Source organism: Elephantulus edwardii, unplaced genomic scaffold (assembly GCF_000299155.1).
Source record: "Elephantulus edwardii isolate Elephantulus edwardi_28Jun2011 unplaced genomic scaffold, EleEdw1.0 scaffold00130, whole genome shotgun sequence".
NCBI classification, from domain to species: Eukaryota; Metazoa; Chordata; class Mammalia; order Macroscelidea; family Macroscelididae; genus Elephantulus; species Elephantulus edwardii.
Window position 1 is genome coordinate 4,793,997 of NW_006399880.1, and position 23,977 is coordinate 4,817,973.

General features: G+C 42.5%; 1 protein-coding gene across 1 annotated transcript in view; it reads right to left on the minus strand.

Moving 5' to 3' along the window:
* AFAP1L1 (actin filament associated protein 1-like 1) overlaps window positions 1-23,977 on the minus strand; it is a 118,206-nt gene that overhangs the window by 67,953 nt on the left and 26,276 nt on the right. The window lies entirely within an intron of this gene.

Genomic DNA, 23,977 nt, shown 5'->3' on the forward strand with positions numbered 1-23,977 from the left:
TGGATGTGGTCTGTCTCAGAGCTGATGGTCAGCTTTATCCCTGTGGTAGCGCCACTTGGCAACTCACTCATCACTTGTGCACTAGAATAAAGTCAAAGCTGTGACAAAAAATCATTAAGAGTTGTGCTAAGCAGTTTTATGCTTATTGCTTCATTTAAATTCCACATTAAGCATTTAATTATCTCCAGTTTATGGAGGATAAAATGAAGACTCAGGGGGGTTAAATAACTCCTCTGGGGTCACACAGCTAGCACAGTCCATACTGAAAACAGTTTATGTTGCTTCATTCTTGCAGTGTTTTATCTGCTCCCACTAATAAGTTAGTTCTCTGTGATCGCCACTCTCCCTGAAACGCATACACGAACACTTCACACACACTTTTGATAGATTAGGAAACTAAGGCTCAGAGATGTTAAGAAACTTTCTTTTTTTGTTGTTAATTTTAATGAAAGTTTGCAGAGATTTAGGGTTTCCAGTCATTCATTGTTGCACTTTTCTCCTGCCTACTCCCTTTCCCCCAATTCACTCTTCTCTTTGAAAAGTAAAACTCTTTCATTGTTAAGCGATCCCTCCCCCCAAGTCCACTCCACTGTGCAGCCTTCATTCTGGACTCCTGCCATAACCATAATACCCAATCATGCATCCTTTCTAAACAGTTCTCTCCCTCATCTGGTGCAATGCATCATTCCTCCCCTCTTTCTCTGTCTTCCCTCAACCCCGATGTAAGTCCTGTTTTACAATAGTGGCCCTATGCAATATTTGAAGGAACTTTCTTAAAGTTACACGGAATTGAGCAGCCAAGCAGGACCTTAGCTCCAGATCCTTGACTTTCAACTCCAGTGCTTCTCCCTACTCTGGACCCTTCTGAGGACTTGGGGGACCTCTGACTTGTAGATATGGGGATCGGGTGTGTAAGGGGGGCTGTATCATTGTGCCGAGAGAGTCAGCCTTGAAGCCAACAGCCTGCATGCAAATTCCAGCTCCATTACTCATTAGCTATAAGAATTTGGGCAAATTAGGTGACTTTCCGTGACTGAATTCCCGCCTGTAAAGTGGGAATAAGAACCATATTTGCCTCACAGGGCTGCTGTGAGGACTGGTTATATCATGCATAAGAGATGCTGTCATGGACTGAATTGTGTTCCCTCAAAATACAAGTATATAATGATATAATAATGTGAAAGCCATGTAATGATCCCCCTGATGTGATAAACCAAATAGCTTCAAGAGGATTAAGGATTAATGCAACACAGCCCTAAGCAGGTGTAGAGGAAGTTTCCCTGGGCTGTGGCCTGCAACACATTTTATCTCATTACGATCCATTCCTATTCCACAGTACAACAACAAGAACAAGAGACAGCATGGGAGCGGGGGGCCCTCAGTAGCAAGAACGGATCACCACGAGTGCAGAGCATCCTTTTGGATCTTGACATCTTTTTGACATCTTGACACTGGGGAAGGTCAATACACATGAGGATTTTCAAGGAATGCTGGACCAACAGAGACTGAAGCAAGCTGGAACCTTTCTCTAATAAAGAATCTTTCTCTAGAACTGAGAGGGTCTTACCCTGGTGTGCCATCTTGAATTTGTTCTTCTAGGCTCTTAAACGATAAGAGAAGAAATTTTTGTTAAAGCTATCCATATGTGATCTCTGTTAGAGCTGCATTTGGTAAATACGGCAGATGCCCTGCCTAGCACATTGTAACTATTCATGACAAGCCCCTAGGAGGCCACCGTGGTGTCGTACTCCACACACGGCACTGTGCTGGTTGTGCGCGCGGGTGTCTTCCTCCCTGGGCAGGTTGTGAAGCTCTGGCCGGGGGTAGTTGGGTGGCTTCCTTGGTGACTAGTCTAGTGCCTGCTCACTGTAGGCACTTCCCATGTTTTTGGTAAGAGAAGGAGTGAACAGATGACCACACACTCTCACTGCTGTCGAGTCATAACTGACTCACCGTTGGTCCTTCATTGCAGGGGATTTTCCCAGGCTGTAAACTGCACAGAAGGAGATTGTCCATTTTCCTCAAAGCTGCAGGCAGAACCAAAATGCCAGAGAGGTGTGGCCTTTGGATTAGCAGTGCGACTTCCTGCAGACTACATCACCAGAGCTCCCACAAGAGGACATTTTAATAAAACAGAACTCTTACGGGTAGACAGTAGCACTTGTTGGGGCAGTGCAATGTTGCAGTCTCTCCGTGACATTACGTTATCACCGTAAACTGGTTAAAAACAACCAAAGGGCTGATGTTAATGACTACGACCACAGGCAACTACCCACCTGTCAGTTTATCATCCTGTGGTGCCTTGTGTGTTGTTGTGACCCTGAAACTACGCCACCAGCATTTCAAAAATCAACAGGTTCATTCATGGTGAGAAGGTTTCAGGAGAGGATCCAGACTAAGAAGGACTAGGAAGAAAGTCCTGGAGATATACTTGTGAAGACTGGTCAATGAAAACTCTAAGGATCACAGCAGAATCGTATCTCTTATGGTGGTTGAAGACGTGTTCCTTGGTTGGGAGGTACTCCGCACAGTGGCCACCATGGCGGAATGAAGCATTTCAATGTCATGAAGGTGGCACAGGACTGGGCAGCATTTCATCCTGTCCTGGGAAGAGTCTTCATGACCCAGAGTCAACGTGATGGCATTTTCCAGCCACCACCATCACCACCTCACGAGCATGTTCTACTGCCAGGCGCTGAGGGAGAGGCTTTCCATGCAGTGGATCCAAGGGGGGAGAAGTGTTGGGATGGCCACTCAGCTCATGGGAGATGGAGCCAGGGCCAAGTTGCTATCCAAGACCATCAGATTCCTGCAGAATCACACAACTCTAAGGGCCACTGCCCTCTTCACAGTCCAAGTGGATGGGGCCTTATGGTCCTGCTGCTCCCAGGACCTGAGAATGAACAGTTCCCCACAAGCAAGGGTCCTGCTGATAGAGAAGTCACCTCTCAGGTAGGAGGCTGGTTTCACCTAATTTTAGCTGGTTTGAATGGAATCTTTTCAAATGGAATTCAAAACCTCCCTGGTTCTCGTAACAAAGACACTGAGTGTCAGTTAATTAAATCTCCAATCAATTGTTGTTACTAGGTGCCATTACATTGACTATGATTCATAGTGAGCCTATAAACAATAGAACAGAATCTTGCCCACCCTGAATCAACCTCACGATCTATACCATGCTCATGCTCACTGTCACAGTCCCCGTGTGAACCATCTAGTTTACTGAGATGGATTACAAAACATTTGCTGAGCACCTGAAGGTTGGACAGTGAATAAGGATGACATAAGAAGAACTGACATCTCATATGAATTGTGGTGCTGGAGAAGAGTGCTGGACATGCGATGAGCCTTCCAACAGGACAAACAGAGATATGTCTTAGAGGAAGTGTGACCGGAGTGGTCCCAGGAGGCAAAGCTTCATCTCACGTACTTTGGGTGTGTCATTAGGAAAGTCTATTCCGACCATGCTTGGAAAGTCAGTGAAAGAGAAGAAGACCCTCAATGAGATGGATCGAGACAGTATCTGCGGCAGTGGGCTCACGTGTATCGAGGATGAAGATGGCACAGGATAGGCAGAGGTAAAATCTGTTATTCACAGTGTCTCTAAGTACTTGATTGATGGCAATTACCACCACCACAATTATGTGCCAGGCTGGCCAATGAAAGGATTAAGAAATGGACTTGATACCATTCCAGTGGGTTTGCTACCTTGGCCTTCTGTTTTTTTCCTCTCGCTCTTGATCATACAGGGGAGGCCCGCAGGACAATGTGGGGGCTTCCTTGTGGTCGGCAGCCACAAGTCATACATTCACAGATATCCATGAGACTGTTCTGCCATCATGCAGGAATGACAAGGCCATGGTATCTACAGGGGTTTTTATCCTTGTATAAGCAACTGTGAAACTGTTTGGTTTCAGGTTGAAAATTAACGAGGACCACAAATAGCTTTTGTCTTACGTGGGTTTTCTACTTACTGTATTTGCAATTAAAACTGAGGATATTTTAGAACACAACACACAAGCACACATGCTGTTAGTTGTTAAGAGTTGCCACACCATCATATTTTACTTATAGAAACTCCTCTGTCATGAGAGTGAACAGGCTTGAGACAGCATCGTCACCCTCGCCTCGTGGCTGTAGTGTCGGCTTCGACGCACAGAGGTCCCATGGCGCCAACGACTGCTTTTCCACAGCTCTTCAGCTGCCAGTGGCTGATTTTCCAGAAGCAGACCAGGAGCCCTTTCTTCTGAGAGCCAGGCTTTTGTTTCTCAGCTGAGATAATAAGGCACTTCATCATTTAGACCTCGTCTACCCTTGAGAACACTGTAGGGACCCCAACCACACCTGGAGAATTGTTGCCCTGCAACGAATGCCTCAAACTGGCTAAAATCATCGGATTTTGAGAAGCTAATCGCCTGGTGTTTTAGCTGCTGATATTTTAACTCAAAAGGGCTTAGATTAAGGATTGTTTTAGTTGGCCCATTGAATGTCTGTGTCTTTCATACTGAGTTAAAAGATTACCTAATGATGATTTTTACCATTTATATATTGTGTTGTTGTTGTTAAGTGCCATCGAGTCGCAGGCAACTCATAGCGACCCTGTGAACAAAAGTCCTGGACACCTGTAAAACTTTCGGCCTCTCTCAGGTTCATAGGGTTTCCAAAGGCAAGCTATTATGGAAGTGGATGCCACTCCTGCTTCCAAGCTTGTTTTAATCGGGGTGCTTCACCAAACACTGTCCCCCATGGGTAACTATTCTCGCATTGACTCATCAGTGTCACAGTGTTCGGTTTCACAGCAACCATGAGTTACCTCTGTACAGCAAGTGGACATACCAGGGTTACATGACCTAGAAGAATGTTTCACCAAAAACAATTACAGGCAGGCCCAAGGGCTGCAGAGTAGAATCTCCCACTTAACAATATATTACAAGGGTAAGTACTTGGGTAGTAGCCACATTTCTAAAATAAAGATGATATTTTCATAAAAAAATTCTTCTTAAAGTCTATTTCCTATATTCTCTAAGTCCCCCATTCATATTCTCTCTCTCGCTCTCTCTCCCCCTCCCCCGCCTCTCTCCCTCCCTCCCTCTCTCTTTCCTGTGAGATAACAATGATTTTCTCTATCAGCAAGTACCTAAGTGTGGCAGCATTCCTGCTGCTAAATGCTAACCTGCTTATAATTTAAAGCTTACTGTTATAGTTATTTTTAAAGTAGGAATACTTAGGCTCCCAGGGAGCCCTCAGCATGTATTAAAACTATGTCTTTAGCATCTATGCTATGGAACAGTCATTTGTTTCCTTCCTGATTTTTTATGAGATTCTTAACAAGGGGCCTTTACTTCTAAGAGGCTTTCATGTAGCTGATGTTATCACCAAACCGAAGTCCAAGCCCAGGAGGGAGCTGAGTGAACCAAGGTGAGGCAGTTGGAGGAGAGGGAGAGGGGTGGAGGTGGTTTGTGTAGCCTGAGACAACTGACAGGCAGCACACAGTTGAGGGAGACTCATGAAAGACTTCTCGCGGGCAGTTGTGGAAGAAAGCTGAGTCAGGCTGCTCTGAATTGAGGGAGTGCACACGAACACCATTCCTTAGAACTGAGAAGCTAGTGTTTGCAGGGAAGTTTCTGTCATTCAATTTTCATAATCCGACATGTTAAATAAACACTGAAGCCTTCAATATGGACTGCATCTCAACAAAAGAAAACAAAAATCCTCCCTACAGGACCAATAGGCAACACCATGATAGATGGAGAAAAGATTGAAAAGATCAACGATTTCATCTTATTTGGATCCATAATCAATACACTTGGTACCAGCAGTCAAGAAATCAGGACAAGTACTGCACTGGGTGTGTGTAGCCAGGGATTTCTCTAAATTATTGATGAGCAATGATGTCAGTTTGAGGACCAAGACATGCCTGAATCAGTCCATGGTCTTTTCAGTCACTTGTTACCCATCTGAAGGCTGGACAGTGAATAAGGGTGACAGAATTGATGTCTTTGTGTTGTGATCTTGGAGAAGAGGGCTGAATATCCTCTGGACTGCCAAAAGAACAAACAGATACATCTGGGAAATGGTGGAGCCAGAGTTCTCCTTGGAGACAAAGATGAGAAAGCTTTATCTTATGGACTTTGGGCATGTTGCTGGGAGAAGCTATTCTTGGAGAGGGACATGATGCTTGGAAAGGTGGAGGCTCGGAGAAGGAGGGGAAGACTTTCAACTAGCTGGATGGACACAGTGACTGCAGCAATGGGCTGAGGGTGTCAGGAAGTCTGAGGATGGCACAGACAGGACAGGGTTTAGATCTGCTGTTCATAGGGTTGCTATGAGTCGTATTTGACTTGACGGCACCTAACAACAACTCCTACTGCTACTCACTGATGTCAAGTTGACCCCACTGGGTTTCCAAGGCTGCAAATTGGGTGGGCGGAGACTGTCATCTTTATTCTGAGAAGCTGTCAGTGGATGTGAAGCACCAGAGAAGTGCAGGCTTTCCTGTAGACCACACCACCAGCATTACTGCTTTCTCCCTCAGCGCAGCTGGCAGATTTGAACTGTCTGCCTTTTGGTTGGCAGCACACCTCCTTACCCACGAGGCTGCCAGAGCTTCCTTTTTAATGCTTGAGAGTCACAGGGATTAAAATCACAAGAGAATTTAATTTAGGGAGGAAACTTAGAAGCATAATGTATAAGACAAATGATTCGGTTGGAACTCACACACCATCATGACCCAAGACCCATTCCTGTGTTGTCTGACTCAGACTTCCCAAGGCCGTAAACCTTTCTCTGTTGTGGATCTCAACTGCCAGATTTTTGGTTAGCAGTCTATCATGTAACAGCTTCAAACTTCAGTAAGAATAAGACTTTCTCAGTGGGTTTGTTAGAAACGAAGATTTTCAGCCCTTCCATCCAGACTGTGGTTCAGTGGACAGCTATTGAGAGCCAGGAATCTCTAGATGTTACAAATAGTTAATGTGTGTCTGGCTGTTCAACCGAAAGACTTCAGGTCCAAGTACACCAGAGGTGCTTTAGAAGAAATGTCTGGCAATCGACTTGTTCAAAATTGGTCACTGAAAATACAGTTCTATCCAGACACACATGAGTTGGTGTCAACTTGAAGGCAACTAAACAACATGCCTCCATAAACTCTATGATAAATGTTGATAGTTATAGAAAGGCTTTAGGCCTTTTCTTCATAGGGTTGCTATGAGCTGTGTTCGACTCCATGGCAATCAACAACAACAGATTTTATATAAGGGTCCAAGAATCTGCACTTTAACAAGGAGCACTGGTGGCACAGTGGTAAGAAGTTGCTCTGCCAACTCAAAGGTAGGCAGTTCAAATCCACAAGCTGCTCCTCAGGAGGAAGATGGGCAATCTCCTCCCATTCTATGAACAGCCTCTGAACAGCCACTGGATGGTCAACTATGAGTGGGTTCTGACTCAACAGCACACAACAACAGTCTAGGAGGCCTAGGTGGTACGTCCTGCTGGAGTGGCACTATGCCCAATTTACTGCGCTGCCAATGGAAAGGTCTCATTAGTGTTCAAGGCCTCATACCTGTTCCTGAGTTGGTTTTTAAATTTGGGTGGGGATAGACTCAAGATAAAATTTTTATTCCTGTGGATATTATTTAAACTTCTTTAACTTTAATTAGAACTTGCATATGAGTAGTTGATCGTCTTTTCCATAATCAGCACCTGGCCTAGTTTTCACTGCTGATATTGAACTTCTCCAATGGTTCCTTCCACAGATGGAACCAGTCTGATTCCTGTTCATCCCATCAGGTGAAATTCATGTGAATGGCCTATGTTTATGCTTCTTATAAAGGTATTTGTAATGAATAAGTCATTGATTGTGCATAATTAAAACATTTTATTCCCAGCCTCATTTCTGTCACCAAGTCCATATTTTCCAACTACTGATCCCTCTTCCTGGTTCCCAACTTTTGTATTCCAGTCACCCATTATTACTAATGCATCTTGGTTACATGTTTTATTGATTTCTGATTGCAACAGTTGGTAGATATCATCTATGTTCTCCTCTTTGGCTCTTATTGTTGGCACATAAATACGAATGACAGTGGTATTAACAGATTTTTCTTGTATGTGTATGGGTATTATCTTGTTACTTACAAAGGTGTGTGGTAGGGATGCATCCTGTCTCCATATCTTTTCAATCTATAGGCAGAATAGATAATTTGGAAGTGCTTGCTGCAGAAGGTCAGAGACTGTAGTCTTCAATATGAGTTGAAGCTCAACATCAAGAAGACAAAGATTCTCATCACTGGGCCAATTGGCAGCACCATAATAGACGGAGAAGAGACTGAGGTCTTTAATAGTTAGAGCTTTCTTGGCTCTACAATCAATAGTCTTAGCACCAGCAGTCAGGAGATTAAAAGACAAATGGCACTGGGAAAATCTGCTGTCAGGGACCTCTCCAGAGGACTGAAAAGCAATGATGTCAGTCTAGAGAATAAAGTGTGCCTAGTCCAGGTCATGGTCTTCACAATTACTTGCTATGCATCAGAGAGCTGGACAACGACTAAGGATGACAGAAGAAGAACTGATGCCTTCAAATTGTGAAGCTGGAGAAGAGTCTTGAACATATCATGGACCACCAAGAAAACAATAAGTCTGTCTTGGAGAGGGTGAAACCAAGTTTCTTCTTGGAAGCTAGGATTTTGAAGCTCCGTCTCACATACTTTGGGCCCATGACCAGGGGGAACCTATCCGTGGAGAAGGACATTATGCTTGGAAGGGTGGGGGAACAGTTCAGGAAAGGAAGAACCCAGATGATATGGATTGATACAGCAATTGGGGAAATGGTGGTAGGTGTGTTGGAGTCAGTGAGACTGGCTCAGGGCAGGGCAGGGTGACTGGATGGCACACAACAACAACAAAGAAAAGGTGGGGAGTTCCAACTCACCAGCTTCTCCTGTAGAAATGTAGGCAGGTTTCTCCTAGATAGATTTATAGTCTCAGCAATCTGATTGAGGGTAGCCAAGAGTTGCCATTGATTTGATGGCAGTGGGTTCAAGGTAGTCTTATACGTTGACAAGTATTGAATCAGGATCCAAGTTTCAGTTTTTGAGAGATATTCTACCAGAACATACTAAAAAAACTCTCAAACTCATTGCTGTCAAGTCAGAACTGATTCATAGCTGACTCTCTAGTAAGTTTTGAGGGACTGTAAATCATTGCCACTGAGTTGGAGCCACCAGGGAATCTGAATTGACAGTGATGCCTTTGGGTTAGAACAACTTGATATGGGTTATGCCACCAGAGCTCTTGAAGTGGGTCTCGTGGCCTAGGGGGAAGAAGCTGCACTGAGATCCCAAAAGCATGCCGTTCAAATCCATAAGCTGCTCCATGGGAGAAGGATGGGAAGTTCTCCTCCAGTGAGACTTACTGCCTCTGAAAGTCTCCTGGAGGGTTAGTGATGGGTAGGCAATGAGTTTGAAGGTGGTTTTTTTTTTAGTATGTTCTGGTAGAATATCTTTCAAACACTGAAACTTGGATCCTGATTCAGCACCTGTCAAAGTATAAGACTACCTTCATTTATCATTGGTTCTTGTTTACATGATACTTCTTGAAATTTTTCAGTGTCGACTAATTATTTTTGGTAAAGTGATTTTATGTATTCCTTCCATCTTCTTCCTGGATCATTTAAGAGTGTGCCCATAGCATCTCTCAACGTTATAACTCAAGACTTGATTTTGTTTTTCAGTTCTTGCAACTTGAGAAATGCTGAGCAAGTTTTTCTCTTTTTATTCTTTATTTTTTCTCAATTTTATTTTTATTTTAAAGCAAAAGATAAGGATATATTTTATTCTTTATTCTCTTTTTATTCATCTTGCTTGGATAAACAAACAATACCCTTGGCATCGCCAGTGAGAAATTAGGAAACACACTGCACTGGGCTAGTCTGCTGTTAGGAACTTCTCCAAAATACTTAAGAGCAATGATAGCAGCTTGAAGACTAAGGTACCTATGTCTGATTCAGGCCATAGCTTTTCAATCACTTGTTACTGCTTCTTGTTGTTATGTGCTGTCAAGTTGGCTGTGACTCATAGGGGTGGACAATGAATAAGGATGACAGAAGAACAATTCATGCCTTAGAGTCATGGAGCTGGAGAAGGCTAGTGAGTATCCCATGGACTGCTAAAAGAACAAACAGATATGTGTTGGGGAAAGTACAGCCAGCATGCTCATTGAGGGCAAAGAAGATAAAGTTCTGTCTTTCATACTGTAGACATGTTGGCAAGAGAGGCTACTTCTTAGAAAGGGACAATATGCTTGGAAAGGTGGAGGGTCAAGTAACGATAGGAAGACCCCCAACTAGATGACTGACACAGTGATGCAGCTAGGGGCTCAAGTGTGTCAGAGATTGTGAGGATGGCACAGGATAGATAGGAGAACATTCAGATTTACTTTTCATAGGGTCACTATGAGTCATACTTGACTTGTGGCGACCTAACAACAAGAAGCAGTAAAGTTTCAGTGCAGTGGAGGACACTTATTCACTCATTTTCACCTGATAGCAGGAATGCAAAGGCTGTAAATAACATAGGAGGGGACTGTTTGTCTTTCTCCCTTCAAGTATCTGGTGGATTTGAACCTCTTGTCTTTGCACAACTTCTTATCCACAAGCCCGCCAAAGCTTCTGTGGGAGGCACAGAGGGGAAGGTTTTGGGGTCAGGGGGATAGGCAGAGCTCCACAAGCTCCATCAGGCGGACGGTGCTTGGCCTGGCCCTGACAGTCAGCCGGCTCCCTTAGGACTCACACCTGAGGACTCTCACTCATGCAGGGTGAGTCCCAGTCTGATCTTGAGGACCAACACTGTCCAGGCCTTGGGGCTGTGGCAGAACCCAGGAGCCCTGCCCCTGCCAACCCCAGATAGGAAACTTCTTATTCACCGCCTTCTCTCTCTCCTCAGAACCCTGCTTTTCCTACACACCCCACTGCCACCCATGCCGTCTCTGCCTCCTGAGGGCCGATCAGGCCATCAACAGTGTCTTCTTATGTCCACAGTTTATATTACCAATCGATTTCACTGATCTTGTCTGGCTTAGTTGAGCCTTAGGAAGGTTCAGTGAATTCCAAGGGGGTAAAACCAGGAAGAAATGGCCTGATCATTGCTTAGAAGTCTTCAGTTTTTCACCAAGTGAAATAGGCAGGCACAGAAACCCAAGACAGGAGAAAACCATTTCTGGGGATGTGAAAAGTTTTGCCAAACAAAATTAGAAATCAATATCTATCTATCTATCTATCTATCTATCTATCTATCTATCTATCTATCAGCTATCTATCATCTATCTATCTAATATATATACATTTAGACTAGTAAGTGCTTATTGTTCCTGGTGACTATCCAACTTAGATGAAGATCAATTTTTTCTGTTCCTCCACTCTTCCCACTAAATGAAAGAAACATAAGATGTTCTGTAGCAGAAATGATGCTGCACACAGGCAGTACTGTCACTTGCTCCCAGGACACTGATACAGCCCAAGTGACACCTCCAAGCCAAGGTGCTTATCACATCCAGGAAGGACTCCAGTGCAGGGATTTATTTAGAGAACTGGAAGGCAAAGGAGTCGAATTTCCATGACAAAAGAGAAGTGAATAATGAAACCTCAGCAAAGCAGGAGCATAATATCAAGCCCATATTGGCACCTGCCTGGTGGGGGTGGGCAGTGCTGAGTGCTCTGTCACACGGATCCTGTCCCCATGCCCCGTGCACCTTGCAGGCATGGTCTTTAGAACCATGCTTGGCAACAGCTTGCAAGTTACAATTTCATTAAATGCAAAGCAGTGGGGGGAAATAGCAGGCTCTCCCCTCCCCACCTATTATTTGACAAGGTTCTTTGAAAAGAGAAGACAAAGATAACTCAAGTCTCTTTGTTTTCAGAGACAGAAAACGCAGCCATCACCATTTAAAAATGGAAAATATGACACATTGTCAGAATGTGGCTTTACCAAGGGCCTGCAATTTTGCTTATGGTTTACTCAGATTCCCATGTTTATTTCTAAATACACAATGACCTAATTTCCATCTCAGAAAGGCTCTTGTTCTGGAGAAACAGCCAACGCATCACTTTTCAAATGTTTATGGTTTTAGAGATGCCCTCTGTATGCTAAAGAGTCCTGGTGGCATAACTTAGAGGGAGTTGCACTGCTTACCCACAGACTACACCTCACCAGTAGTTCGAATCCTCACCCCCAGCCCTGCAGCTCTGTGGGAGACAGATGGGCAGTCTCCTCCCATGTGATTTACAGCCTTTATCACAATGGAGGGTCTGCTACAAGTCAGGCTCAACAGCACGAGAGAGTTTTGATGAGGACAATTTCCTTCCATAAAATGTATAGTCTTGGAGAGCCAGTGGAGGGGCCAACTATGAATTGGTTCCAACTCAATGATGATTTTCTGTATTCTGTGTTTGAACAAGCTAGCATCTTAGGGGTACAACTCTTTATAATGACAAGGAGGCAAAAAACCTTAGAAAGGAAAGTACGCTTAGTAAAAAAAAAAAAAAATCAAAAAAACAAAAAACCACACCACACCCAAAATACCAAAAATTCTTGCTGGTTTTTTCAGAGGCTATAAATTACCTGGAAGAAGACTGTACATCTTTCTCTGTAGAGCAGTTGGTGGATTAGAACTGCTTGCCTTTGGGTTGGGAGATACAGAGCACAACCCCTGACAGACTAGGCTACCAGACCTCTCTGCTAACTGTGACCTAAATGTTTGTAGTCCTCATACCCTACAGTCTCTCTCAGGGAGACCTCTCTTTAGGTTTCCCTCCAGTTTTCCGCCCAGCTTTCTAGCAAAAGCCTTTGCATATGCTGTTCACTCTGGTGGTTAGAATCCCTCCTCCCCTCCAACCAGTAGTGCCTGCTTTCCTTAAGCTCTCGACTCATGACTCCTTTAGGAATAGCATTTCTTCTCAACCACATCCATTCCCCTCTTTTATGCTATAATAGTATGTAGAGTGTCTCCCTGTGCCTCTTCTTATTGTAAAAGTTTACATTTACATATGTATTTCCTTTAGCTCTGGTGGCTTAGTGGTTCTGCTGACAACCCAAAGGCACGCAGTTCAAATCCACCAGCTGCTCTGGGAGAAAGATGGGCAGTTTCCTCCAGTGTGGTCCCTGAGCACCTACTGGAGAGTCAGCTATGAGTCAGTTCTGACCCCACAGCACAAAAACAACAATATGCATGATTTACTCCATTAGTGTTAGCCCTTCTTCCCCTTAAGCTTGAGCTTCATGAAGCAGGGATACCAACCACCTTTGCTAGTACCTGACACAGAGTTTAAGTGCTCGGTAAGTATTTGTTGAATGAATGAATTGCTGAAGCAAATATTTTCTTGTGCTGTGAAGGGCCATTGAATCGAGTATGACTCACGGAGACCCTATGAATAACCTATGAATCTATGACCTTATCACGATTTTCTTTTAGGAGTTGATAAATTCCAAGAACCTAGTGCATGTGATTTTAAACCATGTCTGTCATCACAGGGGCTCAGTATCACAAGAGGGACGGAAAGGCAACAAAAAGCACTGGAAACAAAAGGAAGCAGAGACCCATTTTTCACTTGGCAGAGCACCCAACATAACCTGCTTTGTTGACTTTGTAGCTCTCATGTGAACACCACTGCCAGTTGATTCAAGCAAGCACATTTTGAAGTTAGGGATTTTTATCATAACACACAGACTGAGAAAGAATAATTAACACTCATTGAAATACGGTAATGATATTGAAAGGAGCTTTGGTGACCTAGTGGCAAGAAATTGGGCTGCAATCCTAAAGGCATATGGTTTGAAACCACCAGCTGCTCCATGAGAGAAAAATAGGCAATCTCCTCCCATGCCATTCACTGCCTCAGAGGGTCAGCTATGGGTTGGTTCCGACTCTGCGGTACACAATAACAACAAAAATAATGATATCTAAAGAAGTAATGATAACTAAAAAGTAACACTGCACATCTTAAGTGATTCTATCTTAAGACCTGCTCTCCCACTTTCTGGAGTCCCTGGGTGATACAAATGGTTAATACACTTGCATGCTAACCGAAAGGGTAAAAGCTGGAGTTCATCCAGACGTCCCTTGGATGGAAGACCTGGTAAACTATTTTTGAAAAACTCTGCCACTGTAAGCCCTATGAAGCACAATTCTACTCTGATACACATGAAATGTATTTCAGTTAAATTGATTTGAGGGCAACTGGTTTACTGGTTTTTCCACTTCCTAGCTGGTTACCTTTGAGACGTTTGCATAACTCTCTTGTGTCTGATGAACAACAAACATCATGGACGCTATATATGAGCATATCTACCTCATCAGTGGGAATGGGAGGGCTAATATACATGGTTGTGCTTAGAACTGTATCTGGATCATAGTACACACTTCAAAATGTTAGCTACTTCCATTTTGCTCAGCTAGTACTGTAAACCAGTTGTTACATATGAGAGCTCTACATGTATCATTTTGGAAGCAGGAATGGCATCCACTTCTGAAATAGCTTGCCTCAGAAACAGCTTGCCTCCTGGAAACTCTATGAACCTTGAAGAAAAGATGAAAGTTATACAAGTGTTCAGGTCTTTCATTCATAGGGTCGCTATGATCCTCTACAATTGGATGGCATGTAACAAAAACAACCTATGTATCGTTTCCATGATTTAGTTGTAAGGTTAAAGCAGGTTACCCATTTCACAGGTGTGGAGACTGAGACCTAGGAAATGGAAAGATGTTGGAGGGGCTTCTTAGTTACGCTTTCCCTAGTGCTCCTTCAGAAGCTTCTGTCCAAGTCCCTAAGAGAGCCGGACACCAGCAACGCAGCTGAGGCTGGTGGAGCTGCCCTTCATTTTATGGGTTTAGAAATCTTTCTTTTGCCCAGTCTTCTCCAAGTTGCTGCAAATCCACCCAGCTGGGCCAAGCGGACGCCTTGCTTCCTTCCTTTGAATTTATAAGCACTTCTGAGTCCAAGTGAAGGCCAAACAGTGGGCAGAACGTCGGGGGAGACAGCATTGTTTATCACTAAAACAAACACTTCCTGTTGTCCTGGCGTGTGTACCAGGGTGTATAAGAAAGACCATGTTTCACCCAGCCTGGAAAAGATGGAAAAAGCAATAGAGAAGAAACCTCAGCTGTGGAGCCAAAGCTTTAGTGCTCACTGCTTTCCAGGAGTTAAATATAGCTCCTGTGTGTGAAAGAGAGAGCAAGGCTCGTGAGGTCACCCTGGAAGGCTTTTGTGTGTGTTAATTACAGTGATTGCAGGAAATTGAATATCCTTTTATGCTGAAGAGAATAGAACACGTTTGACTCCACAGGATAGAAATACAGAAACATTCATGAGGAAGGGTGGTGGTAAGGGATAATGGGAAGAATTGGGGATTTAGTTCCAGAACACTTGGTTCAGAATCTAACTCCTTCCACATACAATATTTTGTAAATTTGGGTATCTAACCTCTCTGAGCATTATTTTATTTTTCTCTTCTGTGAAAAGGGAATCTCTGTAAAAACAAAACAAAACACCACAATGGTTGGTGAAAGGTTTGTAAACTACTGGGATGATTATTATTAGGGATGGAAGAATTAGCACAGTTCTCAGAATTAATTGTTAGTTTTAGGAAGATGGGGAAGTTAGACAACATGGGGTTGTGGGCCAGTGGTAAAATTTGACATAGGATCATTTCTGGGTGACGTTGTTGTTGTTGTTGTTAAGTGCCATCAAGTCATAGAATACTCATAGCAACCCTGCGAATGAAAGATCTGAACACTTGTATAACTTTCATGCTTTCTCCAGGTTCATAGGGTTTCTGGAGGCAAGCTCTTTAGAAAGTGGATGCTTCCAATCTTGTTTTAATCGGGAAGCTCCACCAAGCACTGTCCACCATGGGTAACCATTATCACATTGGACACATCAGTGTTACAATGTTTAGCATTACACCAACCATGAATTACCTCTGTACAGCAAATGGACAGACCAGGGCCATACCACTTAGAAGAATGTTTGAGCAAAAACTATTAAAACCAGGCCTCAGGGCTGCAGATTAAAATCACCCACCTTTGGCTTGGTAGCATCACTTTCTATCCACTAGGCCAAAAGAGCGCTCTGAAATTATAAACAACAATAACTCTATCCAAGAGTCAGACCAGAGAGAGCAGCTCAAAGAAGGCCTGTGTCTTCAAAGACTTTCCTAATTGCTCTGCCTTTCTTCCTTGCTCTGCCAGTTTCTTCTGGTCCATGACAAGAGGACCTAGCTTCAGAGCCGCCATGTTTCCCAGCTCAGGACTACTGCAGGAAAACTCGGGGCTTCCTTTTATCAAGGTGTTTCCAGACTAAGGAGGGGTGTTCTGCTTTCAGGAGGGGTGGAGACGAGTCAATGGCTTCCAAGGAAATAACTTTTGGCTGTGGGACTGGGCTCTCCCAGAATTGTTCCTTTGTCTGCAGATTCCTCCCTGTTTAGTTCACAGGGGAAATGGTTCCAGGAGGAAGTGGAAGGCTGTGACACACACATGCTCACCCGATACACAAAATGACAGCTGCTTCCCATTGTGCCATCTCCTTCATTAGAGGCTAGGGGAAACAGAAGCAGCCTTGAGACACCTGATGGTAAACATAGCTAGTATTTATGAGCTCTTAAGTGATGTTCCAGGTGTTATACTAAACATTTTGCACGGATTAGCTCATTTAATCCTTATAATGACCTTGGGAGGTAGTTTAGTATTTTTATGCCCTACTTAACAAAAGAGCTAAATAGGGCCCAGAGAGGCTCAGTCATTTATCTAAGGGCACAAAGTCAGCAGAACTAAGTTTCAAGCCTAGACTTAACTCTATCTAGGGTTAACTTTTCAATTGTTACGTTGTCATATCTTCTGAACTTTCTTTAAATGAAATTTTAATTGTGATTTTAACAAACATTTACAAACAAGTTAGATTTTCATTCATTTATTGTTGCACATTTTACCCCCTGGCCCTCCTTTCCCCTCCTCCACTTTTCTTTTTAAAAATCATTCATTGTTGCACAATTACCTACCATGCTTCCCCCTAGTCCTCTCTGTAATGATTTCAGAACTTCTTCTATAGGAATCCCCTTCCTCTGAAGCTTGCTGAAGGAGCTGCGAGCTTCCTGCGAACATTTCTCAGTTCATGAATGAGCTGGTGTTCATTGATGGAGACAATGCAGCTTATTCCTGGAGTGAGTGCTCAGCCCGAAGGGTAAGTGGGCTTGGGGCTTTTGACTTCTCAGAAGTCTGAGTTTAAGAGACTTGTGCCATTGCTGGTCCAGAGAAGACCTCTGACTAGGGGCACCTGGATGTGCAGATAACAGTGAAAACCTCCAAGAACGCCAGGTAACACTAACTGAACACTTCCTATATGCTGGGTGCAAATCACACTTATCCTTTTGTTTTAAAATAAGAGCTCAGGAAGACAAAACCGGATCTAATTCTTATTTCATGAGCGATTTTTTAAAATTTTCTACTAGTTTATTTACAAAATTTGAATACAAATTTGAACAAATTCTTTCCATTTTCCTCATCTCCCCACCCATCAAATTGTACAACCCAATGATTAATCCTCCCTCCTGCTGCACATCCTCATCTCTCTGCTTCCAGCCTCTCCCCTTGGATCCTTATACTCATTCTACAATAATGGTTTTATACAATATTTATCCTTGTGGGACTGAGTTAGTTCACTCAGCATAATGATCTCCAGTCTCTCCCAAGTTAGGTAATAATTTACAACATTATTGCTCCTGCGTGCTGCATAGTATTCCACTGTGTGAATGTACCATAACTTCTCAACCCATTCATTTGTGGTTGGACATTTGGGCTGTTGCCATGTTCTTGCGATGGTGAACAGTGCTGCTATGAACACTGGTGCATAAGTCTCCATTTGTGTCTCAGTTCTCACATTCCAAATAGTGAATAGCTGGGTCATATGGAATTTGTATGCTCAGCTTTTTGAGAAAGTGCCAAACTGCCTCCCAGAATGGTTGTACCATTTTACAATCCCACCACCAATGTATAAGAGTTCCTGTCTCACCGCATCCTAGCCAACATTTATTACATGCTCCCCTGTTAAACTTTTCATGAGCTAATCTTATCACTGGTCTATTCATGTTTTACTTTTCTTTATTCATATAGTAAATTAATTTTTATACTGTTGCTGCCGCTTTTGAGTAGTCCATGTTGACACATGGTGACCGCCCTAGTGCACAAGAGAACTGCTACCATCTAAGTAAGGGCTTCCGAGGCTACGACCCTTCAGAGCAGATGAGCAGCTCTCTGTCTTCCCGAGCACCTCAAGGCTGGTTCTAATGACCAGCCCTTTCACGTGTAACTGCTTACTTGTTTACACTACCCAGGGACTTGGAGCCTGCAAACCATTCAATGCACCATTCAAAGAAATAGATATATATCTTAGGTCTAACCACATGATGTTTAGTTACGTTTTACCTGCCAGTTTTCTGTGCTGTGGAGGTTTGGTGTTGCTGTGATGCTGGTAGCTATGCCACTGGTGCTGTATTTCAAATATCAATAGGGTCACCCTGGGTGGACAGGTTTCTGAGAGCTGCCAGATTAAGAAACAGGACTGGCCAACCACTTCTGAAATAATGGACCCCTCAAAAATCTATGAATAGCAATGGAATATTGTTTATATATTGCTAGACAATGAGCCTGTTGGGTTGGAAAGAACTCAGACTATGACTAGTGAGGAGCAAGGAGTTGTTGTTGTTAGGTGCTGCCAAGTTGAGTAAGACTCATAAGCGACACTATGAACAACAGGCCCGAATCCTGGCCATCCTCACCATCTCTGATATACCTGACCCCATTGTTGCATCCTCTGTGTCAGTCCATCTCACTGGAGGTCTTTCTCTCTTTTACTGACCCTCCACCTTTCCAAGCATAACCCCTTTCCAAGGAATTGCCTCTCCTAACAACATTAATGGCTTTGAATTGTGGTGCTGGAGAAGAAAACTGAATATCCCATGGACTGTCAAAAGAACAAACCTGTATGTCTTGGGAAAAATGTAGCCAGAGTGCTCCTGAAGTCAAGGATGGCAAAGCTTCAGCTCAGATACTTTGAAAATGTTGTTAGATGCTGCTGAGTTGACCGACTCACATGACCCTGTGAACAACACGTCTGAACCTGGACCTCTCCTGACCTTCAAAGAGATTTCCATCATGCTCACGCTCACAGGTGGTGGCTGTGATAGACTGTGTCAACCCACCTCCTTGAGGGTCATCCTCTCTTTCACTGAGTCTTTTCCAGCTTGGTTTCTTTTTCTAAGAATTAGTCACTTCTCACAACGTACTCAAAGTATGTGAGACAGTTTCCCCACCCTTGTCTCTAAGGAGCACTCTGGCTGTGCTTCCTCCAAGACAGATTTGTTTGTTCTTTCGACAGTCCATGGGACATTCAAAACTCATTGTCAACACCACAGTCCAAAGGCATCCATTCTTTTTTTTTTTTAAAGAGGGATTAAAAAATATTTTAATTATTGAAATACATTGGTATATTGAGTCATTTACATTGTGATACTAACAGAGACACCATGGTCATCACTAAATTAACAGCCCACTAATCATTCAAAAATCTGTGAAAATAATATAGCATTAACATGATGACATGTCATAATTATACAAAAGGAGAGGGAGAAAGTCAGTAATTCTCATGTATTTGTAGTGACCTAAACTCAGGAATAAAGAAAAGAAAACAGATATTTGATAAAAATGTGTATATGGTATGCAAATGAAATACTTGAGGTTTTGTTTCCAGTGAAATATTCAACATTGCGAGTCAACTAAATTGTTCCTAACAAAAAAAAAAAAAAAAAGAATGTTCTGCCATTTCAATAAAGCTGAAAATTGAAGGGGAGGAGAATGATAAAAATCAATTGAATAATTTTATAGCTACATATGAATGTGAAGTAAAAATACTGAAAGGCAATAGATAAATATTTTACTTTAGGTAGTTCATTCATATGCTTTATACTTCTAAGTTATAAATAGAATATGTATTTTGTTATATAAAAATTATAAAAAAATCATCAGTGAAAAGATATGATCTTCATGAACTATGTTGAATGCTGAGGGTGAAAACATGGTGGGAGCACAGCCAAGCAGGCTGGGGGGTCCGTTCTCAGGACCGTCTGTCAACTTGTCTTCATGAACAGAAAGTCCTATAACAGAGCATACCACCTAACCAATTCCCCACTATTAATTCAGGAGATAGCCATGGTTTGGGGTCACCATAAATTGGAACCAACTCCACAGCAGTAGGTTTGGTTTGTTGCTTTTTTTTATATTTTATTACTTTTTTGTGTGTACCATCAAATCAGATCTGACTGGTACAGGAGGAGATTGTTCTTCCTTCTCCAGCAGAGCATCTGGTGGATTCGAACCGTGTGCCTCTGGGATTGCAGTGCAGCTTCTTGTCACTAGGCCACCAGAGCCCACCTGTAGGTTTGGTTTTTATCCATGGTTTCTTAACTATATACTAAGATTCTAGGGGTGGGTTTGGAGACAGGACTGTAGAGAATTTACGTGGAAAATGTCTGTGCACAGTACAGTGTCTCATGGAGCCAGGCTCCTTCTGAATCTTGATTTGCAAGCTATGATGATGGCTTAGTCATGATTTCCTTCTCCTCCAATTTTTTTGGCACAGTCTTTGGTTGATTTGCCATCATACTGACAGCAGAGAAGGATTCTTAACAGTGACTGAAACAATGGATTTATGCACAGTGGAGATTGTGAAGATTGTGAACAATTGAACAAAGTTTAGATCTATTGAACATTGGGTTCCTATGAGTCTATGAGTTGGTATCACATTGATGGCACTCAACAACAATAACACGATCCCACTTAAATGCTTCTTCTACCCAACCTATCACCTGGGATGTCATGTTTTCCATGTTCTTGCCTCCTTTTGTGTATAGTTTTATGGCATTCTAAGCATTCCTGAAAAAAAAATTCTTTTGTTGCTGTTGAGAATATGCAGAGTAAAATTTAAACCATTATACATACAAAATAAACACCAATCCAACAGTTTCTAAATGGACCTATTAGTGATAATAATGATATTCTTTTAGTTGTGTAATTAATCTCACCCTTGTTTTCTGAACATTTCCTCCACATTAACATAAACTCATCTAGTTCCTGTGGCTTCTAGCTAATCTTTTGAGTTACTATTGTCTGTTTGTGAGGGACAGTGTAAGAGAGGAAGATCCTGGATGAGATGGATTGACTCAGTGACTGGGATAAAAGAAGTAGGAGTTGCAATGAAATTGGGTCAAGATAGAGAGCATTCAGAGGTGTTGTACTTAGAGTTGCAAAGGGTCACAAGTGACTCGATGACACATAACAACAATAACAGCACCAACAACATTTGATCTTATATAAATGATTTTTAAAAGTGCTTACCTAGTAAGCCAAAGTGTTGTTTGGTTTGAAGACTGTAGGAAACATTTTTGCTTCAAGTATAATGATTATCTCAGCATTATAGGAATTTTTAAAAACATTGAAAAAATGATACTTCATCTAATGGACTCCACACAGAATTCCGATTGACTATATGTGTGGAAAGAACCACTGCAGAAGCTCAGTATCAGCTGTCAAAACCCAGTCACTGATTGTCTAGAACAGACTATCAACGACCCAAATGCATCTTCAAGTTGAAGAAGACAATGAAAACAAGTCCTTGGACAATCAAAACATGGTCTTGAGTGTATTCCAACTGAATAAAAAAAATAAAAATTTGAAAAACCATCTTAAAATAGATTTGGCACATTGAACACTAATGACCAAAGACTAGATGAACTGTGGAATGAATGTGTGAAAAGTAAAAAGTCACTCACTACAAAGACAGGTGTAAAAGAGGAAGAACCACGTGAAAATGGCCATATTTGAATTTTATCAGTTTCACAAAGGGAAACTGTCCCTTTCAACAGCATAAAAAATTTAAAACTAATTCCCATGAGGTCAGACATACCCCTCCCCTCATACTCTAATACCTTGTTCTACTAATCCCAACACCAGTATTATTTCTTTGCTGAGTTCAAAATACAGTGTGATAGCTCAAGTATTGGAGAAGTCAAAAGGTTATAATTCATATCAATAACATTACAGACAAGAGAGCTCCTGAAATGTGCATGCAGGTACCTCAATCTCAAGCCTCATACCTTGAAGCCAGTGGTTCCTGAGTTTTCAATCCTGCCAATATTGGCCCTCCCGCCTCAATTGTCCAACAAAGTTCTCAGTCTTGACAATATTGGCTCCCTCCACCCCCTGCCTCCAAGGTCTCATCTCGTATCACTATCTTCTATCAGGCTCCTAGTTCAGCCATGGCTGATGCTGCTGTCTTGAAGCATGTTCTACATCTTCCTGCTTCCTTTTTACTAGGGTGGGAAGGTCTCTTTCATCTTCACTTTCGCAGTAGAGTTAGGGAAGATCCTATCCCTACTGCTAGAGCTATTCAATTTATTGGCGAGACTAAACTATTCTCTTGTAGATTGTTGAGACTGGCCAATCATCTTATGCAATGGTAGATAGTCAATCTTCTTGTGGATAAGCTAACATGCCCATTTGCATAGTTTCTGCTTACCCACATGGTCAGTCAACCACACTCAAATAATGCTAGAAAAGCCATATGGAAAGACAAATTTCACAACAAGGAAGAAAGAAAAAAAGAGATCAAGATGAATGTCAGAAGAGACTGAAATTTGCATTGGAATGAAAAGAAGCAAAAACAAGAAGGGAAAAAGGATTGCTGTGCTGAACAGAAGATTTCTAAGGGCAGCTTGAGAACACAAAGCAAAGTAGTATAATGACAGAAGAAGAATTGATGCCTTTGAGCTGTGGTGTTGAACAGTACTGAACATCCCACGAACTGTCAAAAGACCCTCTGCCTTTCCAAGCATCATGTCCCTCTCAAGGAGTAACTGCTCCTAGCAACATGCCCAAAGTACGTGGAGTAAAGCCTGATTATCTTTGCCTCCAAAGAGCACTCTGGCTGCACCTTCTCCAAGACATATATTTGTTCTTTTGACAGTTCGTGGGATGTTCAGTACTCTTCTCCAACACCACAGCTCAAAGGCAACAATCTGTCTTCTGTCATTCTTATTCACTGTCCAGCTCTCAGATGCACAGTAAGTGATCAGATGCATTGCAGTCTTCAAACTGACATCATTACTCAATAATTTGGAGAGGTCTCTAACTGCAGACTTTCCCAGTGTGATACATCTCCTGATTTCCTGACTGCTGGTGCCAAGGTGTTAATTGTGGATCCAAGTAAGATGAAGTTGGTGACAGTTTCAATCTTTTCTCCATCTGTCATGATGTTGCCTAACAGTACAGTGGTAAGAATCTTTGGAATCCATATTGAAAGCTATATTTTTTTTTTAACTTCTGCAACAAGCGCTTCAAGTCCTCCTCAATTTCAGCAAGCAAAGTTGTGTCATCTGCATAACGCAGGTTATTGATGACTTTTCCTCTGATCTTAATGCCACATTCTTCTTCACAGAGTCTAAGTCCTCAAATAATTTGCTCAACATACGGATTGAATAGGTATGGAGGGAGAATATAGTCCTGATGTGCTCCCTTCTTAATTTTAAATCATGCAATGTTCCCTTGCTCTGTTCTAGGTGTAGGTTTCGCATGAGCACAATTAAGTGCTCTGGAATTCCCACTCTTCTCAATGTCAGCCATAACTTGTTATGGTCCACACAGTTAAATGCCCGGGCATAGTCCATAAAGCATAAATTGACTTTCTTCTGGTATTCTTTACTTTCAGCCAGGATCCTTCCGACATCAGCAATGTTCTCCGTGGTGTCATGGCCTCTTCTAAATCCTGCTTGAACTTCTAGTAATTCCTCTCTATGTACTAGTCTAGCTGTTTTTGAATGATCTTCAGCAGTATTTTGGTTGTATGTGATTAATGATATTGTTTGATAGTTTCCACATTCTG